General features: G+C 41.2%; 1 protein-coding gene across 2 annotated transcripts in view; it reads right to left on the bottom strand.

Moving 5' to 3' along the window:
* Window positions 1–3,512: 3,512 nt before the first annotated feature.
* Window positions 3,513–8,699, bottom strand: part of Fbxo15 (F-box protein 15) — a 315,106-nt gene continuing 309,919 nt past the window's right edge. For both annotated transcript variants that reach the window (XR_005496060.2, XR_005496061.2), the window contains one exon: window positions 3,513–4,199. The gene's annotated coding sequence lies outside the window, so the exon portion shown is untranslated. The remainder of the gene's footprint in view (window positions 4,200–8,699) is intronic.

The raw sequence follows: 8,699 nt of genomic DNA, 5'->3' as shown, positions 1-8,699 counted from the left end.
AACCACTGTGAGTTTACATGTGCAATTTTTGTACCTTTTTGCTGTGCCCACTATTTTCTTGTAGCCACCTACTGACCCTGGTTCTTACAATCTTTCCAAAACAAACCGAAGAGATGTGGATTTGTGACTGTGATATCCCCTACTTGCAAAAACTACACCACAGATGTGCTGAACTCAACCACTCCAAGCACGCCAAGTCCCTTCATTTCCCAACCCTTGCATATTCTCTTCTCTCTGTTGGGAATTCCTTCTCTACTCTCATTTTCCAAGCATCTCTCAACAAGGAACTCACCTCAGCTTCTTCAAACCATCCCTGAGTCTTCAGTCCTGGGCCAGGAACACAGGCTCCCAGGTGCACTGACTTAACTCTGGCAGTGTCCTTACAGTTGGTGCTTTTCTTTGGCCCACTCCCTGACCAAACTGGGAGTGATTTGAGGCAGGAGGATCATTTACTATCTAGTTGTGCTGATAGTTTGCCCACGACATAATCAAACTCTATTAATATTTGATAAAGAGTAAAGGAATGAATTTCCAGGCCCAGAACTGGCACCTCCCCACTGTTTTCTAACAATCAGTCTTAGTGCTCCAGCCCTTGGTCTGTGAGGCCATACAAGTTTTTGGTAACCTGGCTAAGACAGATGCACTGGATGTAAGGCCTTTCCAAGGCACATGGATGAGATTCTAAGTAGAACTATGACAACAAGCTAAAGACATGGAAATTAAAAACAGAAACCATGGCTGTTAGAAGTCTCTGCACCACAGCTGCAAGAAAGCATTCAAAGTAAAAGTAACCCAGGCGAGAAAATGGCTAGGCAGACCACATGATGTCAGGGAACAGAGGGATAATCCTGAGGCATTGTAGGCTCTGGCTCCTGCTCAGGTCTCCTGGTGTCATGGCACTAATCAACAGTTTTCCCATATGTGTGAAAAAGGGACCTCTGCCAGGTATATCAGCTCCCAATGCTGAGTTAGTGTGCCAAAGAGAGAACTCTGGGGCTATCAACCAACCCTTGTCACCTGGTACATTCAACATAACTCTTCCACTAAAAAGATTTCCAGGGTTTGTGGGGAGTGGAATGATTGATTCTTTGTTCTGAAATATGTCTTTTCAGGTTGGTGTATTGATGCAACTTAAAACCTACCTCAGCCATGTTGCTGCTCCAACAAACTTCCTCCAAACCCAAAATAAAACAAAATGTTTGAAAACTTTCTACTTCATTAAAGCATTCTCTAATACTGGAGAAGGTTAAGAAAACCATGTGAGAAATAGAAAAAAAAGATAGTAATTGCTAGAAATTTAATAAACAATAATTTACTCAGGGCTTACTTTACATGTGGCATTTGGCAATGGATTCTGGGTCACTGTTCTGTCTAATCTCCTTAGCAACACAGTGTGGACAGAAAGAACATTACTCAACCCGACAGGTAAAGGAACACAGTCTAGAGAGGTTAGCTGTCTTCCCAGTCATATACTTGGTAAGTAGAATGCAAGTCCAACACGGAGAAAACTAGACCATACCATGTTGAATATCTGCCATTCCTGGTAGATCTTTCACTTTTGAAGCAATGCTTCAAAGAAGATATGATCCCCATTTTGTCAGACGTGGAATTTATCAACCATCACAGGATAATCAGCTGAGAGGGTAAATCTAAAAGAAGCCTTCATGCAAAGACTTTTGGTCCCCAAAACACAACTTCTGGCTCTCTGTCAGGCCCACTTATTTTTTTCCAAGTCTCTACCCACTCTTTACCTGTTGTTGTACTCAGTTTCTACTGATATCAGGCTCTGCTGACACCCAGATCCACATGATGAGCCACAAGCAGCAACCCTGTCCTCCATATATCATCCTTCTGCCTCTGCCTCAATGGCTGCTGTACCACATGTACATGCAGAGGAATCACTCTGGGTCACTTCTTCGCAAAACCTTACTCTTCATGTACATATACATATATGCGTTCATAATTTATGTGTGAGTATAAATGTATGTATATAAATATATATGCATGCATTGTTCTTTTGCTTGTTATATATCAAATGTATTTTTATTTATTATATAGGTATCACAGTAAATTTGCATTTACTTCACTCTTGCATTTACTATGCTGTGCATTTACTGTAAATGCATATATGTAAATGCATTATTTATTTACTGCATAGTTGCATTTATTATAAGTACAGGCATAATATAATGCACACAGTAGGGATAAAATATCTTAACTATATTATCATGTGTAAGTACAAAGGGCTCGTATGAGAAGGCGTTCTGGAGTCTAGCCATCTTCACACTCCAAGTGAGTCTCTAATGCGAAGATGACATAGAGAGGGCAATGGTAGGAATGTTACATGCACAAAACAGAAAGGGACTCCAGTACACCTTGACCTGGACAGAGGCACCAAAAGCATCTATACTGGATGTCATTACACACCAAAAACAGGAGGAGTAGTCACAACAAAAGAAATAAAACCTTGCCACAGTAAAGACTATGTGTCCAGTAGACAATTCTAAGGAAAGAATTGATTACAGGGGAAACAAGCTCATGTTGACAAATCAGTGGGGACTTTACTAAAACACAGAACTGCGAGGAAGTTGGGTATGTATGTTGGCTCAAGGGGAGAACGGTAATGGAAGTTTGCTAACATTGAGAACTATCCGTGGAAATAACTTTAATCAAACATCTTGTTTTGAAAAATTTTCCCTCAAGAAAGGGCTTCTATGGTATTAGCCCTTTTAAGACTAACTCATAAGGTACCTGCACCCCAAGTACTTCGAGGTTGGAACAGCAGAATCTCTGATGTAAACAACAGACCAACAACATTACTGCAAACCCTCCCGCCCGCACCAAAGTGCCAGGGCTGCCTAGAGCATTCGCACGTTCGAGGAAGTGTGTGGGCATTCCAGATGGTGTATGGGAGGTCCATTAAAAAAATAACTACTTTTCACAGGAACCTGTCACAGACATTCAACTGAACTATTTGAATATAACTTGCTTCTTCTCAAGCAAAAACATTATGGTGCTATTATTTGTGTGTGTGTGTGTGTATGTGTGTGTGTGTGTGTGTGTGTGAGAGAGAGAGAGAGAGAGAGAGAGAGAGAGAGAGAACACAAGGATGGTCTGAATTCATCACCTCTTCCTCAAGATCCATGTTCTTCACATTTTTCTGTTGTGTGTGAGAAATAATCCCACCATCTACCCCTGGTTACACATTGTGGCCAGCTTTGGTCTTTCCACTGCCCACATCAAGTCAATCACCAGTCTCCTCTGATTTACCTTCTTGAATCCCACCCTACTGTGGTTTCCTACACCTACCCTGCTAACCTCCTTGATTTTATGATGATGCTTCCTTGGATCCTGGAGTACCTGATCACCGATCTCTGCCTTTCACTATAAGCTCTTTACAACCCAGGACCCTTCTTGCCACCAAAGAAATTCCTCCAAATCACTAATCCATTGCCTTGGTTACTTTTCCTGTTGCTCTGACAAAAATAGTAAAAACACCCTTACAAAAGCAATTTTGAAAAGAAGCTTTATTTCAGATCACAGTTCAAGGGTACAGTCCCGTGTTGGTGAAGCAATCCTGGCAGACAGAGCTCGAGGTAACTGTTCAAGCTGTCTCTACAGATGGGAAGCAAAGAACAATGAGTGTTCCTACTCAGCCTGCTCTTGTCTTTGTATGAGGTCCAGGGTGGACGCCCAGGTAATAGTGTGAGTCGATATTTGTTGGTCTTCCCTCCATTATCCTAATCAAGAATATTCCTCACAGACCTCTGATCATGCTAAAGGCTTGGATTGTACAGAGTTTAAAAATCAAAGTATTGAGATGTTGCTATGTGTAGGAACACAAAGTTGGGGGTTTGTGTGGGTTTGGGTTTTGGGAGTGTGTGGGTTGGGGTTTTTTTTATCATTTTTGTTTGTCTTGTGTTTTTTTTTTAGAATGCCTTTAAAGAAAACAGAGATCTGGAGAGAGTTAGAAAAGGGTTTGAGGCAAAATACTATGGGATGCCTACATTACACAGGGACGTACTGACCAGCTTTGTTAGGTTGGGTTAGATGTGGAGGGGGAACTGCTGCTCTTGGCGGTCAGGAGCTCCAGAAGTTAGTGCCAACAGTGGAGACATCAAGGTCCATTCTTCTCAGGAGTACTGTGAGGAACATCCTTGGAGATCTTCATCCCAACCATTTCCCACTGGTTTTGAAACCTGATGCCAAAAACAAAATTTCAAATAGATAGACATTTTTTTTTACTTTCAAGTTTATCATGACTAGACACAGATCATCTCCTTTGACCCTGTAAAGCATGATGTGGGACAGCTGACTGAGAGATGGTTTTACTGGCAACCCACATTACATAAAATTATTTTTATTACCGAAGAATCTGCTTATTCTCTACCACTGAAATATTAATTGCTTCCTAACAATTTCAGGAACTGATCATTTCCCCACTGGGCCACTGCCTGTTAGCACACGAGTTCCAGCCTTTGCATGTGCTTTAAAGAAATTCTAACCCAAATTTCAAACCATGTTTCCGTGGTTTAAATTCACATGCCTGATGCAAAATTCACAACTCTTCAGTTGCTTTTTGTTATGTTTTGTTATGTTTCTTTTATCCCATGTATTTCCACATGTGAGGCAACCTAACTTCCAGGTTCCTACTTCCAGTTGAAGGTGACGAATAGTGCCTTTTAAATAAATTTCTGAGTGGCGTCACTACCGGATTCTTGGACTTGTCTCTAGCTAACTTTACAGCAGTACTCTAAAACATAGCACCTTTAAAAAAGTGAATTCAAATTGCCAAAAATGTGTGTATTGGATTCCAACCATTGGCTCACTAAGGATCCTAGCACTTATGTTCTTGCTCAACATGTGGTCCTGGGAGACAGATGGTCTTGCTGGACAGCTCCTCATGTGCAGTGGAAATGGGTCATCATCCATCTTTCTTAGGAAATGTGCATTTGGTGAGGGGACATGCTCTTATACACATTTCTTATGAAATGTTCCCTTCTGTGTTTTCTTTCCTCATGCCTTGCTTCTACCATTCAAGTTCTACTCTTGAGCTGTTCCTCATGATCACTGGTCTCTAGCCCACATTTTTATAATCTCATCTCAATGCTCTATGTTCCCCTGCCTCTGCTTCTTCGAGAGTCCCTCATGGCCAGATCCAGCATGGCTGTGTAACAGGAGGTGTGACCCAGTTCCTGCCCCTGGAGTATCGCGGGCCCTTGATCCCTGTAACCTCTATCTGTGCTGATGGTTGCTGTTGGCCTGAAACTGATCTACTGTCTCTTCTATTTTACTTTCAATCTCTCTTTCTGGGGGAATCTACTTCCCCCATTACTCAGAGCTACTAATGCTCTAACAAATGAAACAGATGCAGTTGTCAGGAATGAGGGCTGGAGGTAGTCATGAGGCTGCGGAGGATGAGGAATAGGCCTCCCACTTGCCCTTCAGTGTCATGGGGAAGAACCTAGACAATATAACTACAAAGGCCATAAAAACCTGCTTGGTCCTTTGTAGAAATAGTGCACTCCCAGACTTGGCCCTGAATATGGAATTATAAGGAGGTACATTTACCCTCTGTTTTAGTGACTGCTGCAATTAATTAGCCAGGGTGAACTTGGAACATCAAAGATAGTTAAAGTGGTCTCAATAAGAAAAGACATGAATAGGAAAAAAAGGAATTAATAGAAAACAAGCAAATAGTAGATGGGTTTATTTTATAGGAGTAAGGCAACAAATCATTTTAGAAGGAGATATATGAGACCATGGAATTACTAGGATGAAGAAATAGACTGAAGAATTAAACAATGATGTATAAGCATATAAAAACATAACATTTTGTTCTCCTAGTTACTTGAAAAATTGGAGATGACTATGCCTAGAGAGGTATTAGAGAGAACTAGACAGTTTACTTGCATAAACTTTAAAACGTTGTAAGAAACTGTTATAACCCTAGTAGTTTGTCACCTTTCTGTTCTTACATGAAAGTCATTACTAAAGAATGCTGCCCTCTGTACCAGGAAATCATAAGAGCTGTGCCCAGCTACCCATGAAGAACAGGCTGTGTAAACCTATAAGAAAACGTGCTTTTGCTTTGTGTTTAGTTTCTGTTTTAAAGAAGCAGGGGTTGGAACTAATGATCTGGGATTCATAAAATTTATGTAAATTTAAGGATTCCTAAAATAATTAATAGTGATCAAGGTCTTGATAATGTAGCATTAGTTAAGAAAAGACTGGGTTCGTCCTCTCTGGTTGGGAGAAGGCAAAAGAATGAGAAGGAAGAAGGCAAAAGATGAGAAAGAAGGAAGAAAGGAGGAGGAATGATAGAATGCTCGGGCAAATAGAGAACACTTGAATTGACAGCTTGCATCCACTACTGACTCCGAGTCATTAATCGATTAGCGCCTTCTCAGGACCCTCCTCATGCTGAGGCAAGATCTCGGCACCTCATATCCTCTCCCACACTCTAGGACCCACTCAAGCTTTTTTGACAGGACACTCTCCATGCCAATTGGAAGATTTTTTCAGTCACAGAGCAGAAGGGCTACTATTCCAGGCTCACACCCCCTCCCTCAGGATCAGCTCTCCTGACTGACTGACTTTTGGGACTCAAGACCCAGTTCACTTTTACAGATCTTAAATTGAACTCTCAGGATTTTTTTCCTAGATGCTGCCAAAGTTGCCTGTGGAAATGAGTCTCTTTAAAAACTGCTTTAAATTCAGAGTTTTCTCCACATTGTTGTTTATTGCCTCCAACTATTTTTCAGCAAAGCCATTTTTCTTAGATGAATAAAAATTTCAAGCACTTTAATGGGAACATTAAATTTGGCTTCACTTGGTTCTCCCAACTGCCACAGGTCTCTCGTTGAAAGTCTGACAGGGCACAGCTCTTTTCTTGGCTTTTTTATAAACAACTTGTTCACAGAAATTTATTAAGTAAAGGGTTTCTTTCTCCTTTAGGTCATGTGGCTAATAGCTATTTGTCTTTAACTATTTAATCATGTTAAGGAGTGAGGGGTTCCAGAATCATTCAGCTTTCTCAGTATGATCGATATATTTACTGCTAATATCTCTGTGGACGCATTAGGTGGCAGTCTTTTGGTGTGCATCTAGAAAATGAGTGTATCACATACTTTTTCGAGTAACTAGCTCATTCTTTTTCTTTTAGAATTACATGATTGCCTTGATGGTCGTCAATGTGCCCTAAATCCAAAGTATTAATAATACTACATTACTCATTTTTAGGGAAAAAACATAATTCACTAAAAGTAAAGGCAATTCGTAACCTTTGTTTATGAGTTAGAATAGTGTGAAATTCTTCAAAAGATTTCTGTGCAAACAAGTAACCATATGTGACAATTCACACATGTGTAGAAGATCACACAGCATTCTCACATGAAGGGAGCCCCCAAAGTCTTCCTGGGTCTACAGTGAAGATGAACATACTTTTGTCTCTCTGTAGAACACAAATATCTGAGAGGATTTTCCTTGAGGTAATGATGGCGGGAGAGCCACAGCCATAGAAAATTACTGAGGGTACCAGAGTCAATGTCTTCTCAAAACCACGAATGGTGAACTTGATCACGATTTCAGTCACTTAAAAATCTTGAACAGACTTTCTTCTACTAGTTCAGTCTACTGCTGCAGCTGCTGCTGCTGTTCTTCCTCCTCTTTCTCCTCCTCTTCCTCCTCCTCCTCTTCTTCCTCCTTCTACTCCTCCTCCTCTTCCTCCTCCTACTCCTCCTCTTCCTCCTCCTACTCCTCCTCTTCCTCCTCCTCCTCTTCCTCCTTCTCCCCCTCTTCTTCATCTTCCTCCTCCTCCTCCCCCTTCTTAAATGGTGTTTAGGTTTGGCTGGTTGTCTTTCTCAAGCAACATCTCGTTATCTCCTATAATCTCAATGAGGCTAAGTTCTCCAGCAAGTTCTCCAGCACATAAGTTCACTGTACAGTGACTGACAATGTCAGCAATGAACAAATGTCTTGCTTAGGCTTGATACTCGCACAACAATGCTCCCAGGGAGTCCCTCAGTACGTTAGAATTGATCTATAGCCAGTAGGTAAAGAGAACTCGTTGAGGAATCACCATGACAACATTAGTTTACCTTGGGGCACTACTTTTCTGTTGAACCCTGATAAAGGGAGTAAGACCACATATTTTCAAGCTGTCACCTTTAGATTATGAAAGAGGTGAATGTGTTTCCCCCGTTTCCCTCAGTTGCTTAGCCAGCTCAACATGATGGTTAGAGTAAACCTGTCCACTAAATCTTGATGTGAGGCAAGAATAAATGTGTGTGACTTTTACAGCTGTCAGAATTTAATGCCTTTCAGAAAATGCAGCCTGTTTTCAGGTGTAGTGGTGGTTACAGGAAGCCTTGAAATACTGCTGCTCTTAGCCCGTTTAGGATTGCCACCTCCATCAGACCTCTGCACCGGAGCTTAGAATCTTCTAGACAAATGCACATAAATAAATAAACTGTGGCCTCCTATTAAGACACTAATGCAGAAAAGCTACCACCCAGGCGTGAGAATTATGCACTCCCCATTAGAAACTAAACAACAACTGTTGATAGCACTAAAAATAAATCAGAGTGCGTGGAGCATGAAAGTGCTTATGCTGCAGCAGGCAGATGGCAGCCATCCATTTAAAGGAAATTCTCATGGATTCATTAATTGGCTAGAAAAAGATACAGGGAGAGTGTGTC

This window comes from Rattus norvegicus, chromosome 18, assembly GCF_036323735.1.
Source record: "Rattus norvegicus strain BN/NHsdMcwi chromosome 18, GRCr8, whole genome shotgun sequence".
NCBI classification, from domain to species: Eukaryota; Metazoa; Chordata; class Mammalia; order Rodentia; family Muridae; genus Rattus; species Rattus norvegicus.
This window is presented reverse-complemented; position numbering and strand designations above follow the sequence as displayed.